Source organism: Meriones unguiculatus, chromosome 10 (genome assembly GCF_030254825.1).
Source record: "Meriones unguiculatus strain TT.TT164.6M chromosome 10, Bangor_MerUng_6.1, whole genome shotgun sequence".
NCBI lineage: Eukaryota > Metazoa > Chordata > Mammalia > Rodentia > Muridae > Meriones > Meriones unguiculatus.
In genome coordinates this window covers 85,786,520-85,806,890 of record NC_083358.1, presented here as the reverse complement: position 1 = coordinate 85,806,890, position 20,371 = coordinate 85,786,520, and positions in this window count along the sequence as shown.

Below are 20,371 nucleotides of genomic sequence, written 5' to 3'. Positions count from 1 at the left end.
TGTACGTAAGCCTCTTTTGGGTATATGCCTAGGAGTGTTATAGCTGGATCTTGAGGAAGCACTATGATCAATCCCTATCCAGAAAGGCAAAGAGGATGGACACCAGAAGAAGGAGAAAAGAGGGAACAAGTCAGGAGCCTGACACAGAGGACCTCTGAAAGTCTCTGCCCTGCAGACTATCAATGCAGATGGTGAGAATTATGGCCAATCTTTGGGCAGAGTGCAGGGAATCTTATGAAAGAAGAAGGAAACAGTAATATCTGGAGAGGACAGGAACTCCACAAGGAGAGCAACAGAACCAAAAAATCTGAGCACAGGGGTCTTTCCTGAGACTGATACTCCAACCAAGGACTATACATGGAGATAACCTAAGATTCCTGCACAGATGTAGCCCATGGCAGTTCAGTATCCAAGTGGGTTCCATTGTAATAGGAACAGGGACTGTCTCTGACATGAACTGATTGGCCTGCTCTCTAATTACCTCCCCCTGAGAGGGAATCAGCATTACCAGGGCAAAGAAGAAGACAATGCAGCCACTCCTGATGAGACCTAATTGACTAGGATCAGAAGGAAGGAGAAGAAGTCCTCCACTATCAGTGAACTTGGGGAGGGCATGCATGCAGAGGGTGGAGGAAGGGAGGGATTGGGATGGGAGGAGGGAGGGAACCACAGGGGGGATACAAAGTGAATTAAGTGTAATTGATAAAGAATTAAGAAAAAGAGTGAAGTTTATAGTTATAGATGCCTGCATTAAAAAAAAATTGGAATGGGGAGGAAGAAATAGGTAGACTTCTGTGTGTTCAAGGCAAGCCTGGTCTACACAGCAAGTTCCCAGCCAGTCAGTGATACATACATAATGAGAACATCTCAAAAATAGAATAAAATAAAATCAGAATGAACAGGGATAATAGGCCAGTGGGGGTAAGATTGGTCAGTACATATCATACAAGTGTGAGAAATTTTAAGAACAAATTTAGTTAATATCGTTTTTCAAAAATCAGAGAAATAACAAATAAATAACTCTGTATGCCTAAAAGTTAGAAAAACAAGGAAAATCCAAATCTACAATAAGCAACATAAAAGAAATAATGAAGATCATAGTAGAAATCAATTAAATGGAAACAAAAAGAACACAAAATAAATCAATCATATTAGGAAAAATTTTTGAAATGGGGTTAAAGGTGTATGCCACCACAATCTGGCTGAATCGTCCACTCCCTTCTATAATAGAATATGCTACATGTTTTTTTTTTTAACGACTCCTATGGTAGGTACTATTACTACAATGACGTGGGTAAAATGATAAACCAGAATCAATCTATGAATGAAGGGCTAGATGAGTAAGAGCTGATGATGAACTGAACATTCTGACATCCATTCCTTGATGGTGACTTGGCTATATTACACACAGAGTGGAAAAATGTATACTTTTGGTGATTAAAGTTTTACCATATCTGGAGCTTATGACCGGATGAGAGATCAAAGCCTCTTTGCTTCCTTTTTTCACTCTTTGCCTTCTCTCTTCCTTCTGCTTTTGTATTTTAGCCCAGTCACACCCTGCCTTTTCCATATTGTGTATGGATGCTCTTGTGGGAAAACTGACAGAACTGAGCAACGGTGACAGAGAATGAGCAAAGCTTCCATCACTGACATCCATCTCTTTACAGAAAAAGGGTTTTCTGGCCCATTGTATAGAAAAAGAGACAGACGAAACAAAAGACAAGAAAACAAAAAATGGAAGTGTTAAAACAGGTATTTAACTTTCTTTTTCCTCTTAAAAAAACTGATTCAAAATCGTCTGGGCTTTACTTTTTATAGGAACAAAGACCACAGACATCAGACTTCCCTGGCACCTGCTATAGAGCTGTTTTATAAAGAGCCATTTCCCTAAAAAGCATCCTCACAGCCCCAAGTGTTTCTCTATAGATTTGTACTGACAAGATAACAATGAACCACTCATTTCCCCATGGAACTTTGAAGCTATTTGAGTAAGAAGTTTGCCCTTAAGCCCAATGAAAACCATTGAAAAATTGAGTGCAGACGGACCTGGGATTTGAGCAGGTGCGTGGGAATGAAGTCCGTGAACTTGAACTTGGGTATGAGGAGTTCTTAGAGGAAATGAAGACTTTGGAAACACTAGGGGAAAAATCAGAGTGGCTAAAAATTGAGAAGTAACCTAAGAGGCCATTGGACAGGACATTTAGGTTGGCATTTTTCTTTATTTTTTTCTTTTTAATTGCTTTTAGGACTTGAGCTAACCCTGCTACAGAATGAGACAAATTGTGAGAAAGGGTTCTAGTGTGTGTGTGTGTGTGTGTGTGTGTGTGTGTGTGTGTGTGTGTGTTGTGGCTAAGGTATGTCTGAAGAGAAAGAAGATCATTTTATCTCATAGGTAAGGAAACAGTATCTGTAAAGGGATATGACCATGTCCAAGTCTAAAAACTCTAAGTGCTTGAGTGATACTGGATATTACTGGATATAGTAATAGAATCCAAAATAGAAGGTGAAAATGCTGGATGAAAAACTTGCAATAAGAGTTCGGGAAAGGCCTGGTGGGAGGTCACAAGATGGGCAGTTCGGGAGGATCCAGGCCACGGAAGAGCAATTGTAGGGCAAAGCATCCCTGAGTGTGCTTAACCAAGGACAAGAAAGGGAGGTAGACCAAGAAAGACTCATAAGGTGAGCAGAATATGGAACTATGGAAGAGAGAGGGAAGGGAGAATGGAAAGGCAGGTGAGAAACGGTTTCAATGATATTACTTCACGTGGTAGCTCATTCTCTCTGCGAAAGGGATTTCTTGGAAATTGTCCTCTCTTCCTGTTTGCCAAAGGGACTCGGTCGTTCCCTTTACTGACTCTGGTGGTCTGCTCTTTCTGCAAGTAATTTTTCCTCAGCTTACTTCATATCCCAGGAATAGGGAACCCTTTGGGCAAACATGCCAGGGCGGGAAACTAAGGTACCTCCTGTGAAACGGAAGTGACTTGTTCTGTGTCTGAAGGACGCCACACAATCCTGCCTAAATTAGTAGGCAGGATTAGTAGGCCTAAGTGAGTCTGTCTAATTGTTTAACCACACATGCTGCTCAGACCATGTCCCACCTTCTTCCTTTACATGGGTTTGGCGCTGAGGTGAGTGTTGTGGACGTTTTGGTTTATGACATGTAAACATGTTTTTGTTAAATTCCAAGTTGGGGGCGGGTTTTAGTTTGCCCACACGTGTTTAGCGTCTCGCGCAGAGCGTGGTCTTTGCCAGGTGGAATTAGTTGAATTCGGAGGACTTTGAGGGGTATAAATATGACAGTCCAAGGGAAGAAGGCACAGCTGCTTGGAGGAGGGCTGTTTGCTGCTGGTTCGTCCTGCTGTTGCATTTGCTGTTTGCGGGTTACCTGGACTTCTGGATTTCTGGAGGAATAATATCGACACTGTCCCCAATCCTAGGACCTTACCCAGCAGGAAGTAGCAGAGAGAACTCCGTCCCTGTCTCCACTAACATTCTTCCTCTTCTACCCAGTGTAGGGTTGGTGGTGGAAGGGAGATAGAAGCGGTTAACAACACTAAATAAAGTAAGTTTGTTAAAAAAAAAATCAAGGTCGACATGTTAGTTTCTTGAAGCCCATGCATAAGACTTTAGTCCTTCGTGCATCTCAGTTTAAGCCACGTTGAAAGAAATTATTTGTTTTGCCACCATTATTATCGGTGCAGTTTTGGCTGCTCAGGCTGAATGTCTTGACCTGGTTTGTGGAGGCTTCTCAGCCATACTACCTGAACTAGAATTCTGGAAATATCTATGTTTATGAAGACCTGGTTGCCAGAACTGAGGAAAATAGTGATTATAATACACAGTAGCTACTCTATTGTTGTGACAAAGCACCATGAGTAAGGTAAATGCTAAAAGAAAGTATTTAATTGAGATTACGGTTCCAGAGAGCTGGAGTCCATGACTGCAAAGGAAAGGCATGGCAGCATGGCGTAGCTGGAGGGTCACATGTCAAAACACAAGCAGGAAATAGAGTACGGTGAGGCCAGTGTGATGCTTTTGAACCTCAAACCCACCTCCGGTGACACAGCCACTCCAACAAAGTATAAGCTCCAAATCTTTTCCAAACAGCCGCCAACTGTGGTGTCAAAGGTCTAGGACTTATAGGGGAGACGTCTCATTTAAACCACCACGCCTTCTTTCAAGGAACCCGCAATCTGGAGTTGGTGGTGGTAGGAAGGAAAACATGTACACATAAAACAAAACAAAACAAGAAAACTAACCAAAAGTGCAAAACAGTAAAGGGAACACAGTCTATGGAATCAGAGCAGGTGGCTAAACCCACGCAGATATGAACTGTAAAACAAATTTCTTTTTCATTCCTGAGATTCTTAAAAAAAAAAAATCTCAGATCTGTGATTCAGTTAAAATATGATACCTGGGGCAGTAGGTTCTATTAAGGTTATCCTGGGGGTCATATCTAAGTGGCATAGATAACAATAAGATCATGCATATATTTGCATTTAGAGTGATATGATTTACATGTTTTTGCATATGCACATGTGCTGTGCATAAAATTATGTTCACTGTATGATCTGCCCTTCCTCACAATATTAAAGTTTAAGTAAGTAGGCTGGAGGGGGTCAAATCTTGCTTTTCCTTGCATTGATTTTTTTTGTTTGTTTGTTTTGTAGCAGCTGCTTTGCCACTGATTTAACTGTCTTGTGGAAGTGAAGGAAGGTGTGTAGAAAATGGGCTGCAGGGAACTGAGTCCTGACAAGGATTCATAGCAGGTTCTCACTTGGAGAGCTCTGTATTCACTTGATGAGGTTTCCGCGTTCCCACAAAATCAAATACAGCTATGTGCTCTGTGCCAGCCAGAGGTCCTGCCAACAATTATTTTAAAAATGAGCTCATACTGTTAATGAAATGGTTATTCCAATCTGTTTATTTTTCCTTGCTGTCCTGCCTTGGATTCAAATTCCTTGACGGGGAAGAATATAAGTGGACATTGTTAACTGAAAGTTTAGCATGTACTTGCTATTACTTGTTCTAAGTACTTTCTGTGTTTTGCATGCTGGGCTGGAAGTCAAACCCAAGACCTTATGCATGCGAGACTAGAGTACTTATATCCTTAGCTCCTGTCATAACTCTATGTTTAAAAAAAAATAATTATTTAGTTGGGAGTTATTATCCCTATCCTCCTCCAAATAAGACTTAGGAAGGATGAGTGAATTATCCAAAGCTCTACAACTAGTAAACAGTAGAGCAGAGGTTATTTTATTAAGCAGCATTGCTTATCTATGGTGAAATACCTGTGAGGTGCTGTCTCCCTATTTGGTGGCAATGGCCAGCTACCTGTTCAACTCCAGTGTTACGCTGGGTACTGTGTGTGAGTAACGCAATTCTTCCCTGACTTTACGCTGCTCATCCCCTCTCGCTCAGCCAACAATCAAGCTGCTTTCCCACTCGCAGAAGCCATAAACCAAGAGCGCCTTCTTAGAGTAGCTCTGCTTATCTGCTCTCACATTGGAACCATCCCAGGGTCCTTATGATGCTCTCTTCTGGTCACTTCCCTACCAAAACATCCTTTGCTCACGTCACCATAGGCAGCCATTTTCTCTTCATCCTTCCTGCCTCGAGAGAACAGGAAAAAGAACCCAAAGATGGCAGAAGATATGGAAACATGCGAAGCATTTGCTCTCAGAATTTTGTACAGGTGCCAGAACAATGACGGCTTCTGGGTTTGTCAAGGAAATTCATATATGAGATTCTTACCCATGAAATTTGGAAAAATGAGTGTATCTGTTACATAGAGAGATGGTTTGGGGGAGCTATAAAACACGCACATGGTATTAATAACCCTGTGAATCCTCAAACCAAGAGCCATTTGATCTGGGACAGACATGTGTTTCAGGAATCACTAGACACAGATCGCTCTTCTTACACGGCAGTCATGTTAGAGAAACCTGGCTGAGAGGATCTCTAGTGTGGAAAGAAAGTTAGATCTCTGAAGCCCCAATAGCTAATCATAGATGCCTCCTGAAATTAATTTTCCTTCATTTGTGCTACTTTGTCTTTATTTATTTATTTATTTATCTATCTATTTATTTATTTATTTTCATTCCCCAGTGTGAAGTGCACTAGCCATCATGAATTCCAGACATTTATAACTGACATTTGTTGTGGATTCATTGTGTGTCATGGGACCGTAAAATAAATAATACATGAGAAATAGGGTTGACAATTAATTAGTAACACCTAAGCAGATTCTTCACCTTTAAGAAGTTAAACACATTTATCTTTTAATGTTTGTGTGTGTTTGTTCAGGTATGTTTGAGTGTATGGTGGTGCCTTGGGTGATGGTATTCCTCAGGAGCCATATACCGTGCTTTTTGAGACATGATCTCTCATCAGGACGTGGGTCTCACAGTTTAGAATAGGCTGTTTGGCCAGCTAGCCCCAAAGATTTCTTTGTCTCCACCTCCTCAATTATAAGCGTGATTTTTTTATGGTGAGTTCTGGGAATCAAACTCAGGTCATCATTCTTGCACACACCGCAAGCCCCTTATCAACTGAGACATCTCCCCTGCCCAGTCTTTCAGCTAACAGCATGCTTTCATAGAGACTTGTAACTTCATTTCCTAAGAACTCTCTCCTTTTTACCGATCAAGAAGTACATTAGTCTTACAATGCCAAGGGTGTCACTGTGTATCACTTTGCAATGAGGGTGAAATTTCAGGACTTCTGATGTCAAATTCTTGCTCTCCCACCATGCTGTTAAAATGCTGGGGCAATGATTACTGCATTCAATGATTCACCAGTTAAGCAAATGCTTATTGAACATTTAGCTTTTTCTAAGCACTGGGGTATGTCAATGAACCAAACAGATGAAGATCTTTGTTCTTTGGGCACTTATTTCTTGGCGAAGCCTTAATATGCTGCAAATCTCCCTTTGAAAGAAAGGTTTCTGGCTGGTGCTCAAGGAGGCTTTGGGATTCTTTCCCCTTAAGGACAGTAGCTTATCCTTTGGCCCAACTGGCCCTAGGTTCTCACTAGGAAAAAGGTTTCTTGGATCACAGTTTGAGGTTAGGCTTTTTGAGTACAGTCCATTGATTTGGCTGCATATAGCAGTTACGACGAAATTATTTTGAGCACAAGGCTGTTTGCATCTAATTAATTTAAATATACACACACAATCATTGGAAAATTAGGTAGACAAAAACATTTTCATGCATCATAGGCATTTTGCAAACATATACACTGTAACCTGTTAATTACATTTTTCCTTCAGCAACCATTTATCTTTGTAATGCCTCACCTAATAACTCAATGCTTCTTGCTTACATTTCAACTGCTTATTATTCATTTTGCCAGGCTTCCGAAGGGATTGTCTTGTCCAAAATAAGAAGGAATACTATAATAACGCGGCACGATAAGAAAGCAGATAGTGTCTGATTTTAGATCAAGAAGCATTGCTCTCTATGTTTCTAAAAATTATTAAGATGGCGAGGCTTTCAGTTTTGCGTGAAATGGGTTTATTAAGCAGGTAGGTAGGAAAAATGAAAGAATTGCAAGTAGCATAAATAGAGAAGCAGCGGAGAGCAAGATTTCATCAAATTGAGCTCTCACTGTATCTAGTAGAGCTAGCTGGGATAGTCCAAGTGAAAGAACAAAGAGAAGGTAAGGTCTTTTAAATCGGGGGCTCAGAAACATCCAGCAGAAATCAACGGAGGAAGCTGAGTGGAGGCCACCGCCATTCGGATATGTGGATGAAGAGTCCTTTCTCAGGTCAGGTTTCAGCACCAAAAAGCAGAAGACAGGTAACATCAAATCACACACTCAGAACTTTCCGCAGAAGCCCAAGTGGTGGTCTGCTGGGTTTCCTGATTAGGTACCAGGCAAAGGATCCCCTCCGCCCTTTCAGAGTTCCCATTACTAAACTTCTGGCTTCCCATTTCTACTTCGGGCAATTTACATTACAGAATAAACAACAGCAACATTGATTGGAAGTAGTTTACCAAGAGCACAGTACTTTCAGTTCCTCCCTGCTGTGTTCCTTTCTCCTGTGACAGATGTGAGCCTGGGGGGGGGGGGACCTACCTGCTCCAGGATCAGAAGTTTTTAAAGAGACAAGGAGAACTTCCCTGTACCCACAGTCTGCCTTTAAGTAAGGAGAAACACTATGCAACACTTATCGATATGATGTTTATTATAAGTATGAGTGGTCACTATAATGGCAATAGTATACACTTACAGGAAATGGAACAATGAACCATATTCTAATCAATATCCTTTCTTGAATTTTAAGGAAACCCCTTAGACCTTATGGCATAGAAATCCTTAGTAGGATAGGCATCCCACGCATGTATTAGATGGTGTCACTATTGTGTACCCTACACTCACACTAGGAATCATTCACTTTGGTCTTTGACCTCACTCCCTGTGGAGAATATGTGACAAAATTTGCCTCTGTTCAACCCCCTTGTCATTTCCTCTCTATTCCTTCTGACCTTCATTGTCTGAGTGTCTCATTGAACCCAGTTTTTTTTTAATTAATTTTATTTTTTTAATATTAGTTACAGTTTGTTAACTTTGTATCCCACTCCCTCTTTCCCTCCCAATCCCACCTCCCCACCCTGAACGCACTTTATTCTCTTTTCTTCAAGCAATCACACCAAGAAGTTGGTGTGTTTCAGTGGTGCTGGGCCACGTTACTTGAAATGAGTTAGTTATTACTTTGTTAATTTCCTATTCTCATGATGTTTTTAATTTTATTTCTTGTTTTAAATTTATTTCAACCTATGAATAGAAACGTAAAATCTGAATGGATGAAGTACCACGTTATGCTTTCATACTTCTGTAAGTTGTGAGATGTTTAAATGAGGAAAAGCACATTTTTCTTCTTTAACATGCACAGTTCTTTATGATGACAATATAAAAAATAGTTTCATTTAGGCCTTTTAAATATATGTGCATTATTGTGATGTACAGTTACCCTAAAGTACTATATTTTACAGTATTTTACGTGAGTCCTATTTTTTCTGATCTCAGTGCCTTTGTATAACATCGCCCCTTCTATAGAGGTCGTCTTTTTGTCTTTTTCTTTTTTCTTTTTTTTAGTCTTCCTAAACTTCTAGCCTCATTCTTCATAGTTAAATAAGGGGTCATTTTTCCTTTAAAAGAAACAAGTCCCCAGTCTGGGTAAAGTGGGTTCTCTCTTGTGCCCCATTACTCAGTACTAGGATCTAGATACAATGGCTTCACTCTTTTTTTTTTCTTAAATTACTCATTTATTCACTTTACAACCTTTCTGCAGGACCCTTCCTTCCAGTCCCCCCTTCCCCATTCCTCCCTCAATTACCCCTCTCCTTCATCTCAGAGAAGGGGAGCTCCCTATAGGTACCAACCTGCCCTAGGACATTAAGTCACTGTAGAACAATGCCCAGCACTTTGGGCTCTTTTTCTTCATCACTGACGTGGCATACCTTAGGCGAGGAGACAGACATTATTTCTGAAGCTGCTGAGGGGTGGGATTTGCCAGCCTTTACTTTTGCTTCTTGTTTTGTGGAAGTCTTCCTTAAAAAGACAGAAATAAAAATTTTACCTCTGTGACATTTCCTGTCTCAGCAATGTAAAAGTGAAGTTTTCAGTGCTGGTGTGTTTCTGATAACCCTGGGTATTTTATTTGATTTTTCCTTTCTCCCCATGTTCCTCCCTCCACATGTAGCTTCCCTCCCTTCCCTCTCTCACTCTTTTATTCCTTTTCCTTTTTCAGATAAATAAAATGGTATCAGCTAATAGTAAATGTCTGCTTACAACATTCCAAAGCAAGCTATATTCTGTCTTTACTACTCCTGGGGATCCTTAATCAATCTATCCTTGCACATTTTTGAGAAAAAAAACACATTAATTTAAATAATTTTCTCTCTTGTTTTTTAGATTCATGTATATCCCATGATAGCCAAATGACTTGGCTTTTCTTATTTTACTGACGTATGGATATCATGTATTCACTTGCCTCATCTATGCTGGCCTAAAACCCAAGTCCAATTTAATTCTTAGCAAAGAAGACTTGCTCTTATAGTATAGTCCCCAAAATTTAGGTGTCTACTAATACCATGGAAATTGATTTGTTTTATATGAATTCACTGATGTAAAGAATACATGCATAATTTTACTATGCAACACAGTCAGTTAGGCTCAACCATTTGCCATTAATATCTTCTTTAATAATCTGTCTGATATTTCTTAACAGCTATCAAAAATGAGAAAAATTCAAATTCACAACAAAAGGGTCTATCTTTTCTATGTAACAGCCTTTCTCCTTAGAAACATAATTTGAGCACCATTAAAATGAGTCACGTCTACAGAGCAAACTTATTTAGGGTTTCTGTTTCTGTGATGAAATAGAAATTTGGGGAAGGAAGGGTTTATTTGGCTTATGCTGCCAAATCACTATTCATCTTCAGAGGAAGTCAGGACAGGAATTCAAACAGGGTCAGAGCCTGGAGCCGGAGTTGATGCAGGGTACCTCTTACTGGCTTACTCCAAGTGCTTTGCTCAGCCTGTTTTCTTCTAGAACCCAGCACCACCTGCCTAGGAGTGGTACCACCACAATGGGCTGGGCCCTCCACCATCAATTACTACTTAAGAAAATGTCCTACAGGTTTGTCTACAGTCTGATCTTAGGGGCACACTTTCTAAATTGAGGTTTTCTTCTCTCCAATGACTAATTTGTGTCAAGTTGACAAAAAACTAGCTAGCTAAAACTTATCAGTAAGAAACCATGCTATGGTTGACAATGAACTAAGAGAAAGTACTAATAGGTGTTCCTACCTTTGGTGTTGATGCTTGCTCTTTCAGCAGTTGCCAGACTCCCATCTTCACGCTTCCTTTCCTAGCTTTTTCCATTGCCAAAAATTGTTTATTAATGACTTCGCAGTTATTACTGGAGAACTGGGCTGTGAACTCACAGAAGATAGATCTCACGTGTGCAGAATCACATCCAAGAGAAGCTGAGATACTTCTAATGTTCTAATCATTTCCTATCATTATTAACTATAGAAATTCTTCAGCCTCTACTTATGTCATCGGTTGGTTTTCACTCAGGATAATGTTTAACAGAGTTTAACAAGGGTTAAATAACTTCTGCCCTAGAGAAGTGGTTGTACCACAGCCAATGCTTTCCTGACAAAATGCCCCTTTCTACTTGTTTGACTATAAAATGTCTCCATTTCTTGCATGGTTTCCTCTATTTCCAGTGCAATGGACATGGAAAGATGGTACGGTTTTTCTTTTAGGCAGTTGGATGCTGGTGTTGAAATCTTGTTAGTCTGTATCCCTCAGCTGGAAACATGCAGAGATTTGCAACGCTTTTTTTTTTTTTTTGGCCTGCATTTTCTCATTTTTAAAACATGATCATGGTGAGAATTACCTCACACAGAGCTATTGGAACACAGAAAGATGCAGGATAGCCACCGGAAGTTTAGAATGATGTGGGATATCCATTACTCGGTAAACATGTACGTGTGTGTATATATACATATATATACATATATGTGTGTGTGTGTGTGTGTGTGTGTGTGTGTGTGCGTGTGGGGGGGGGACAACTTGCTTTTTAAATCATCTTCTCAAGTTAATCAACAAAGTAACAGGTCTCATTATGATGTATCTATAGATATGTATCATTATGCTCGGTTCTCATCGGCCTCAATAGTTTATCACTCTCCCCTATCACTCAAATTGGTTTTGTAAACCAGGTCTGCTTGGTGAGAGGAAAACCTTACAAATTAAAATCTCAGCTTAAAGAATCTTAAAAATCAACACATACATTCTATGAAACTTCTAAAAAATGTTACTGAAGAGCACTCACCCTCACCCTAAGTACATGCTGAGCATGGTTCCGTTTTAGGCAAGATACTTTCCACAGACAGTGAAAGTCCGTAATTAACTCAAGAGGAAAAGCTAGACTTTGTCAGAACAATGGCTAAAGGAACTAGGACCACTTACGCTTTTTTGGTGGGATGGTTAATCTCATTTCTCAACTCCAAGATCTCTCAGGTTACCTGGGAGGCAGGAGACATACCCGTGGGAGGTTATCTTGGTTCGGTTTGCTAAGGTGGTAAGACCTATGCATTCTGCGGTTGGCACTATTCCCTGGGCTGCAGTGCTGGGCTGTGAGCTGAGCATTTGTCGCTCTACTTCTCCGATGTGGGTGCAAGGTACTCAGTAGCTGCAAGCACCTGCTGCTGTAACTTCCACAATACCGCAGACTGTGTCCCTGCACTGTAATACCAAACAAACCCTTTCATCGGTGAGCTTTTTCCTCACGCGTTAGATCACAGCAACAGGAAAAGAAACTAGAGAGATGAGAGATCTATGTGTAGTGAGAGAATTTCAGACTAATCTCTTTTGACCTCGGATGGTAAAGCAAGGACACACAGGCAGTTTTTCTGTAGGTAACAGTTTGATTTAAGCAAGCCAGGCTGCAGTCTTCCTCTCCTCTCCCTCTCCTTTACTCTCTCTCTCTAGGAGTTGGAGTTTCCTACCTTGAAGGGTTCAAACAGAAGGACAGCTAAAGGTATTTGGTCACTGCAAGGTTTCCCACTGGCCTCCCAACGGTGGCATGCATAGATATGTGAACAGTATATGAAAGAGAGCTTAGCTTTTGTCAAGAGTCTAGAAACTTCTGCCTAATTATTTTGAGGATGGAACTGAGACATAGAGAAGTGAGAACTAAGGCATAGTTCCATGGCCAGTGGGAACACATTCTTGGTGGAATTCTGCTCCAATATTATAATCATTCTTCCTTTCATTTTCTCTTTCTTTTCAGATTCTCCAACTGCTGAATTGGTAACAAACACTGAATACTTGAATGTTTACCTATGGGCTTCCAGACTTTGAATTTTAATTTGTATTTTGCTTTTTTTCAGACAGCTCTGGCTGTCCTGGTACTCACTATGTAGACTAGGCTGGCTTTGAACTCCAAGTGCAGTGAGTAAAGGCATGTGCCATCACACCCAACTGAGACTTTCTTTTTAAATTCCATCTTCTGTTTCTCTCCCTTCCCTCTATCCTTCCTCCCTGTCTCCATTCCTTTATTCCTTCTTTCTTCTTTCCCTCCATTTGTTTTCTTTTTCCTTTCCTCCCAGTTTTTTTTTTTTCCTCTTTGGTCTCACTCTTCCCCATCTCCTCCTCCCCTCCTCTATTCCCATTCATCTTTTAGAGCCTGTCCTGGCTGCTCTGCTGGATAAAACATTTTAAGTGGGTTGGAGTATGGGAATGCAGGATAGCCTTGTGCTAAAAACAATGCCTCCATTCAGAAGTTCTTCACACTGCAGAGTCTTCAGTGGGAAATCATACTGATGAGTCCTGGTTCTTTAACTTGCTCTCTAACGAAGCTTCTGAAGAGAGTTGAGTTTGCAACATAGGCACATTCATTAGATTTCTTGATGCTTTGGTATAAAGCATGGTGGATTCTTAGAAATCCTGTAACAAAGGCCCTTGTTTAATTTGAACTCAGAATTTAACATTTGACCAGTAAGGAAGTAGAACCATGTTTAGACCTATGCAGGCTCCCCATTCTTTCTATAATAAACATTGGTAAATATTATCCTCTGAAATACTATTACATGATTTTGGTGCCCAGGGAAGTAGTAGGAAAGGCTTTGACATCTTGTTACTTAGTTTCTTACAGATGTTCTTTCTCTGAATTGTTCCCTGTTCCTCCTCTCCCATTTTTTTTTTAAAGGGAAGATACTAAATTTAAGCTTTGTACAACCTGTATATGAAGCATCCTCTACTGGGTTGGTCCTCTCAATCCAAGAGGCACTGATCTGCTTTCCTCATTAAAAGAAGTAAAGCTAACTTTTCCCTCATCACTTGCTCTTTTCCTCTTGGAATCCTCTTATAGTCAATGTGACTTCCTTTGCCAGAGGTAGAGAATGATTATTTTTGAGTTCTATTTATTTCTTCATTAAAAAATCTCTAGGAATGCTTTTCAAAGATTCCGAACCTACTTGCAGTAACATACTGTAAAGGCAAGGTAAATCTACCCTAGAAATGAAAATTACTTGATCAACTAAGTAAGAGCTTAGAAACCTATTACAACTCATTATAGCACTGTGTCAATGTTTGCATCAAGAGGAGTAAACTAGAGAATTCCAGGCACCTGAGTGAGGCCAGTCAGGGAAACATAAGTCAGGGCAGCAGGATGATCAGAACATACTCCTTAATCTGACCTACAATATGGTGAAGAAATATGACAGAATGATTTCCGTGTCTTTCATGGGTAGCATCTGGTGAACCTGAGACAGAAAGGGCAACGTTGGAGATGAAATGAGAGTGGAGAGACAATCCGCTGTGTTTCATATCCACGTATGCAGTTTCCCGTTTAATCCGAACAATAAATCTGAGAGGGAGGTCATGGTTTCTTCACTGTCCAAGTGAGGGACCTACATTGTCTAAACGAGAGAACTGAAATGTAAAGATATTGAATTATTTAAAAAGAATCACACAATTAGTCTGCATGAAAGCTGATATTCAAACTTGGGTGCTAGGAATTTTAGTGGAGATTCCAGAAGCTATTCAGAGAAGGGTAGACTAGCAAATTCTCATTGAAATAATTATTGCAGTATCTCCATAGTCTATGCCTATCTATATGATGGCAGAAAACAAATTCTTGCATGGAAAAGAGACACATTTTAGATGGAAATAGAGCTTGGAACCCCTTCTGGGTTCTACAGGAAGCAAAATGACAAAGGAAGGCAAATTGGGCTTCCAGTGTGCTGAAGGAATGAATGAATCAGCACACACTGATTATGATCGTGCCACAGAATGTGAGGGCCAGGGTCAAGGCTACAGGGTAGGCGGCACTACTAGTTTGTGTCAATACGAGGGCAGAGGATTCAGGACCCAGCTGTTACTGAAGTGTCAATAGTGAGAGCAGTCATCACAACTTCAGAAGAGATCAACACCTACTGCACAAGAGGATTTTTAAAAACATCCAATAAATAAAGCTAAATGGAGCTGCTGTACTGAACAGTGGCATGCAGCCATGGCTTACTGGCAACACGGAACTTCATTGCATAATGACTGAGCACAACCAGCTTGCTGTGCGGGCAGCACGAGGCCCAGCCTGCAGAGAGCCAGAGAAGATTTTGAAGTGAGGGAACAAATGGCATGATTTACAGGTGCTTCTGTGTAGTATTTCGTGGGTTGGTGACTTATCCAGGAGATGGGATAAACTTGACCCCAAACTGGCAATTCTGTTATTAATTTTGAGTTGAGAAAAAAAAAAAAAAAAGCCAGGAGAGGTAGGGACATTGTCTGGAATCCACAGGTGGCTCCTGATTTGTCTGTTAAGAGATAATGGAAGGGAAAACTCATTAAAAATCTTATAGAGTTTGTATATTTATCTTTAACAGACAAGTGTCTCATGATAGGATTTTTTTAGTTTAAGCACCTCTCTGTCTTTGTCTCTCTGTCTCTGTCTGTCTCTCTCTGTGGGTGTGTTTCCTAGTACATTTATAGGGATGGTTTCTCTCATCTCCTGCTGTGCCCTGCCAGGACCAGGATGAGGAGAGCCTGGACCACATTCCTTACCTCAAAAGGAGAAAGAATGAGCTCATGCTTTAAAACTTACCAGGCCACAGAGGAAGACAATGCAGACAGTCCTGCTGAGACCTGATAGTCAGATGGAAGGGGAGGAGTACCAGTGGACTGGGGGGGGGGGGTAGGGGAGGAAAAGAGGGAGGGAGAGTGGGATTGGGAAGGGATGAGGGAGGGGGCTACAGCTGGGATACAAAGTGAATAAATTGTAATAAATAAAAAACAAATTAATAAAAACGGATAAGTAAAACAACAACAAAAACCTTCCTCCTTCTCTGTGCACCATTTTTTGTCTTCCTTTGATTTTTCTGTTGCCCATCATAAAAAACACTGTTTTAACTTTAAGAAGCAAAACAAAATAGAGCTATTTTAAAATAAAATATTAAATATGAGAGTGGTTGAAGCTCTGCATGTTTTCTTTCTTTCTTTCTTTTTTAAGTTTTAATTAAAACAGAGAGCTGGTGTGTGGATCTTGGAAATAGGTGAGGCTTGAGCTCTCCCTACAGGCTTTTGTTACAGTAGCTGTCTGAGAGGAGTAGTAGAAACTAAAAATCATCACGAGGCATCCATCGAAGAGTGATTTCCTTTGTCCAAGGCAAAGTCACAAGCTGCTACCTGGGTCGACGCCGAAGTCCCGCAGATTCCTGCCACCAGTGACACATTGCCACATTACTGAGCCACAGGATCTTCTTTGCCTGTAGTGGCTCTCGGTTCTTTATTGGAAAATAAAAGGAGAATAATGACACAAAACAACAACTACAATCACATACCTCAGAGCCGCCAAGGCTTCTTTCTACTTTGTTGCTCTCTCCCCAGGCTTGGCTTTTAGAGGAAGGATTACCCTGGACCTTCTCATGCCAGGCTGAGCTCCATATCCACTCCAGATGGGATTTCTATGGAGTAATCCCTCATTAGCACAAGTCCTTTTTAAGCAACAAATGGACAGTAAAGTTGCCAATCAAAAGGCTCAAACCCTAAACCCAAAGGCAAAAAACTACCTCCAGGAATTCTCCACTATAACACCAGCCATGCATGAGACCAAAATAATAACAATTCGTATTAACCATTAACAGTAATAGTAATTAATAACAACAGTTATCATTGATGGGTTATTTCTTGCCTGTTGTACTTTTTTTTTTTTGCCTTACCTTCTTGGGTCTTCTCAACAAGGTACACAAGGATGTGTGATAATCCTCTTTCACAGATGAGCAGCAGTTCCATTCTGAAATTAAGCCCTTGCCCAAGGTCTCCCAGCAAGTGAGACCTGGAGGCAGGGCTCAAATCCAGGACCTTGACTGTTAAACAACTGGCTAAACCAAACTGCCTCTGTTAACCTCCTGGTGTGCTGCCTCTGCTTTGTGATTTAAAGGGGTGCTTATAGGTATTCATGCAATGTAAGAGTAGCTGTCATTTGTTGGGGTATCAGTAGCCCGTGGCAGCTCAGTCTCCAAATGGGTTTACTAGTAAGGGGAACAGGGACTGTCTCTGACATGAAGTCAGTGGCTGGCTCTTTGATCACCTCCTCCTGAGTGGGGAGCAGCCTTGCCAGGCCACAGAAGAAGACTATAAAAGACAGTCCTGATGAAACCTGACAGGCTAGGGTCAGATGGAAGGGGAGGAGGTCATCCTCTATCAGTGGACTGGGGAAGGGGCATGGGAGGAGATGAGGGAAGGAAGGAGGTAGGAATTGGGAGGAGATGAGGATAAGGCCTACAGCTGGGATACAAAGTAAATAAATTTTAATAAATAAAAATTATATTTAAAAAAGTAGCTGTCACTTCAGTGAGCTTCACTCCTCTTCAACAAGTGCCTTAGCGTTCACAGAAAGCTCAAAATGGACGAAGCATTCGATAGATACATAAAACCCTGCTACAGAGAGCATAGCTGGTGAGAAGCACAAGAAGAAAGGTCACAGATGATGGATGTGCTAGATAAAGAAGGAAGACTGCTTGTACCATCCTCCCTTAAGCCCAGGGAACTTTGTGGAAGAAGGGATGGAAAAACAAGAAGACAAGCCATGGAATACCATACTTTGGGAAAGACATGGTCATTCCAAATCTCACAAGCTCATAATAAAAGTAGATGCATGCATCGAGTTTGCACAAGAAGGAGCCTGTGGCCAATCCATCACGGATGGAGGAGGGACTCAGGGGCTGTGCTCATTTCTCCCGAATGTAGAGAGCAAAAGTCACTGCCTTCAGTTGTGCACCCATTGGTGATGCTGTTAATGCGGCAATAGGCACGTTCAGTCTCACTGCCACACAGATAGCCCTGGTTAAACTCGTTGGCGCCCAAAAGAAAACCAAATAATACTTTCATGAAAAGTGGGGGCATAGTGAGATGGGAGTCAATTGTGATGGCAGGGGGTGGGATAAGAAAGGTTGGGGAAGTAATGAAAGTATATTAGATATAAGTGTGAAATGGCCAAATGACAAAATTAACCCAAGCTAAAGAAAAAAAAATGAAAGAAAGGTATAAAAGGTGGTAAGAAGTGAGCATTAATTACAACAGAAGTGTGGCTACCACCGCTACTAAGTGAGCACAGGGAACATACACTGTGAGGAGAGGAGTCAGTGTGGAGAAGCACTGAACTGAGCAAGAACAGAAAATGGACTGGGGGTCAGTGGAGCTTGGTTTGGACTTGTCAGAGAGGCAGACAAATAAGCGATGGGATGTCATGGCGCTGTGATGAAAGGTGTACAAGGCACAGTGCGGGCAACAAAAGACAAGTAGCTAACATTAGGTCACCATAGGAGAGGCAATGTCTTAATGGGACCGTGAAGGATGAGGCAGCTTTTGGCCAATGGAATGGGAGGAGAGCTGCACAAAGAACAGGTATCTTAGGAGGAAAGAGGAGGTGCAAAGGCATCAGAGCTGGAGTCACTGGGGATCTGTGACTAAAACAGTGGGGTCAAGGAGACTCTGGGGAGATGTAGTCCTCCAGATCCTTGGTAGGATCTGGAGGCTTTGAGTGGTGATGCTAAGAATTTGGATGACATCCTATCAGTTCAGAGTAGTCAATGAAGACAGGATGAAAAACACTTAAAAGTCTCCCTTGGAATAAACAGTATGGAATGAGTAAGGGGACTGACATTAGAGGCAAGAGAACGTAGGAAGAAATGTGATGAATTGCCAAAATAAAGAGAGAAACCGAGAAATAAATGAAAGAGGTGTAGAAGTAATTCAGGATTGACTGGGGCTGGGAGGAGTATTGTGCCATGCATTGAAATTAACAGTGAAGTCTGGGATTATGATACACAGGAAGACTGACACATGTCTTGGAAATATAACTGGCTAGTTTTATAGAACAGTTAAATTACACAATCATTAATTTTACACAATGGTAAATTTTCTACTCTTTATTGTTTCCTTCACTTAGATCTGGGCTGAAAGCAACCCTATTCTTTAAACCTATCCTTGTCTTATGGAATCAGAATTTTAATACTTAGCAGGACTGTAGCAATCCTCTAATCCGAAGCTTCCCCTCTCTGCCCCCATCATATAGACAAACCATTTAAATGTGAGACTGTTCACCAAGATGAACATTAGTTAGAGGCAGGGCCACGAGGTGGGCAAATTTTCCTCACGTAAGGGCAGCATGCTCTATTTCTGCTTGGGCCCATTTCCATGAAAGCTATGCTAGTCCAGATCATTTGGTGTTTCCCCTTTACTTCAGTTGCCAGAACATTTGCCTCCAGCAGAGATAGCATCCTGAGCTCCAGTTGGCTCAGTCCAATGACTAGAAGCATCCCTCTTGTTTGTGTGAGAAGAAATTTGCCTCTTCTTCCAACACTTGGTTCTATTTGCACTTAGTACATTGTTCACTCATGTCCTCACTGATGTTGGATGGGAGGACAGGCTGCAAATAAAGGTATCAACTACTTTCCTTCTAATCGAGAACGTAGTTCTTAATGTCTTCCACTTATGGCCAGCATTGGAATGATTACGGGATTTTTGTAAGCTTAGGACAAAAAAAATAAAAATAAAAATCAGGGGACGTTTCCTTAAGCACTAGAAAATAGTATAAATAATATTCAGAATGAACATTTAGAAGCGTCATGGAAATTGTGGACCCATAAAATCCCTCTGAAGGCATTACCTTTGCGTGAATGTCTTCGGACTAATAGCACTTGCTACATATTTTGCTATTGCAGTTTCTCTGGCCTCCCACAGACTCTTTCCTGAGAGATTACCTTGACAATTCAGTTGTACATTCTACTTTCCACTTCCAGTTCAAATTGTTTTCTTTGAATTAAGTTTTTTTTTTTTTAAAAAAAAAAAAAAAAAAAAACAGAAGAAAGAAAAAAAAAACCAGAAAAAGTTATGAAAAGATACCAACGCAGTCTGGGATATAAACAATTAAAAACAAAATCTAACAATATACTACTAATATCTTAGCTCAGTGTATTGTGCTGGCCTAGCATACATGAGGCATTGGGTTAGAACCCCAGCACTATAAACAAATCAAATCAAATCAGAACAAATTGTTATGGAAATCCTGACTAGCAAACAGCCAAGCAGGTACTCAGAGACTGGAAAAACTCAGCTTTAGTCACAGGGGTTTGTACCAAAGCCAAAGCTTTGCAAAAGCAGGCCTCTGGACACAGTTTCCTACAGATTTTATAGGATGGGTAACAGTGATGAAATCCCTGCCTACCTGACCATCTGAGGGTGGTCTTTGAGTCCCATGACCATCAGGGGAAATTTCCATCACAGTTAGACATGTTTACAGGCATAAACATTGAAGGTTGACAGTTAAAATATTCCTTCCTTGGCAAACAGG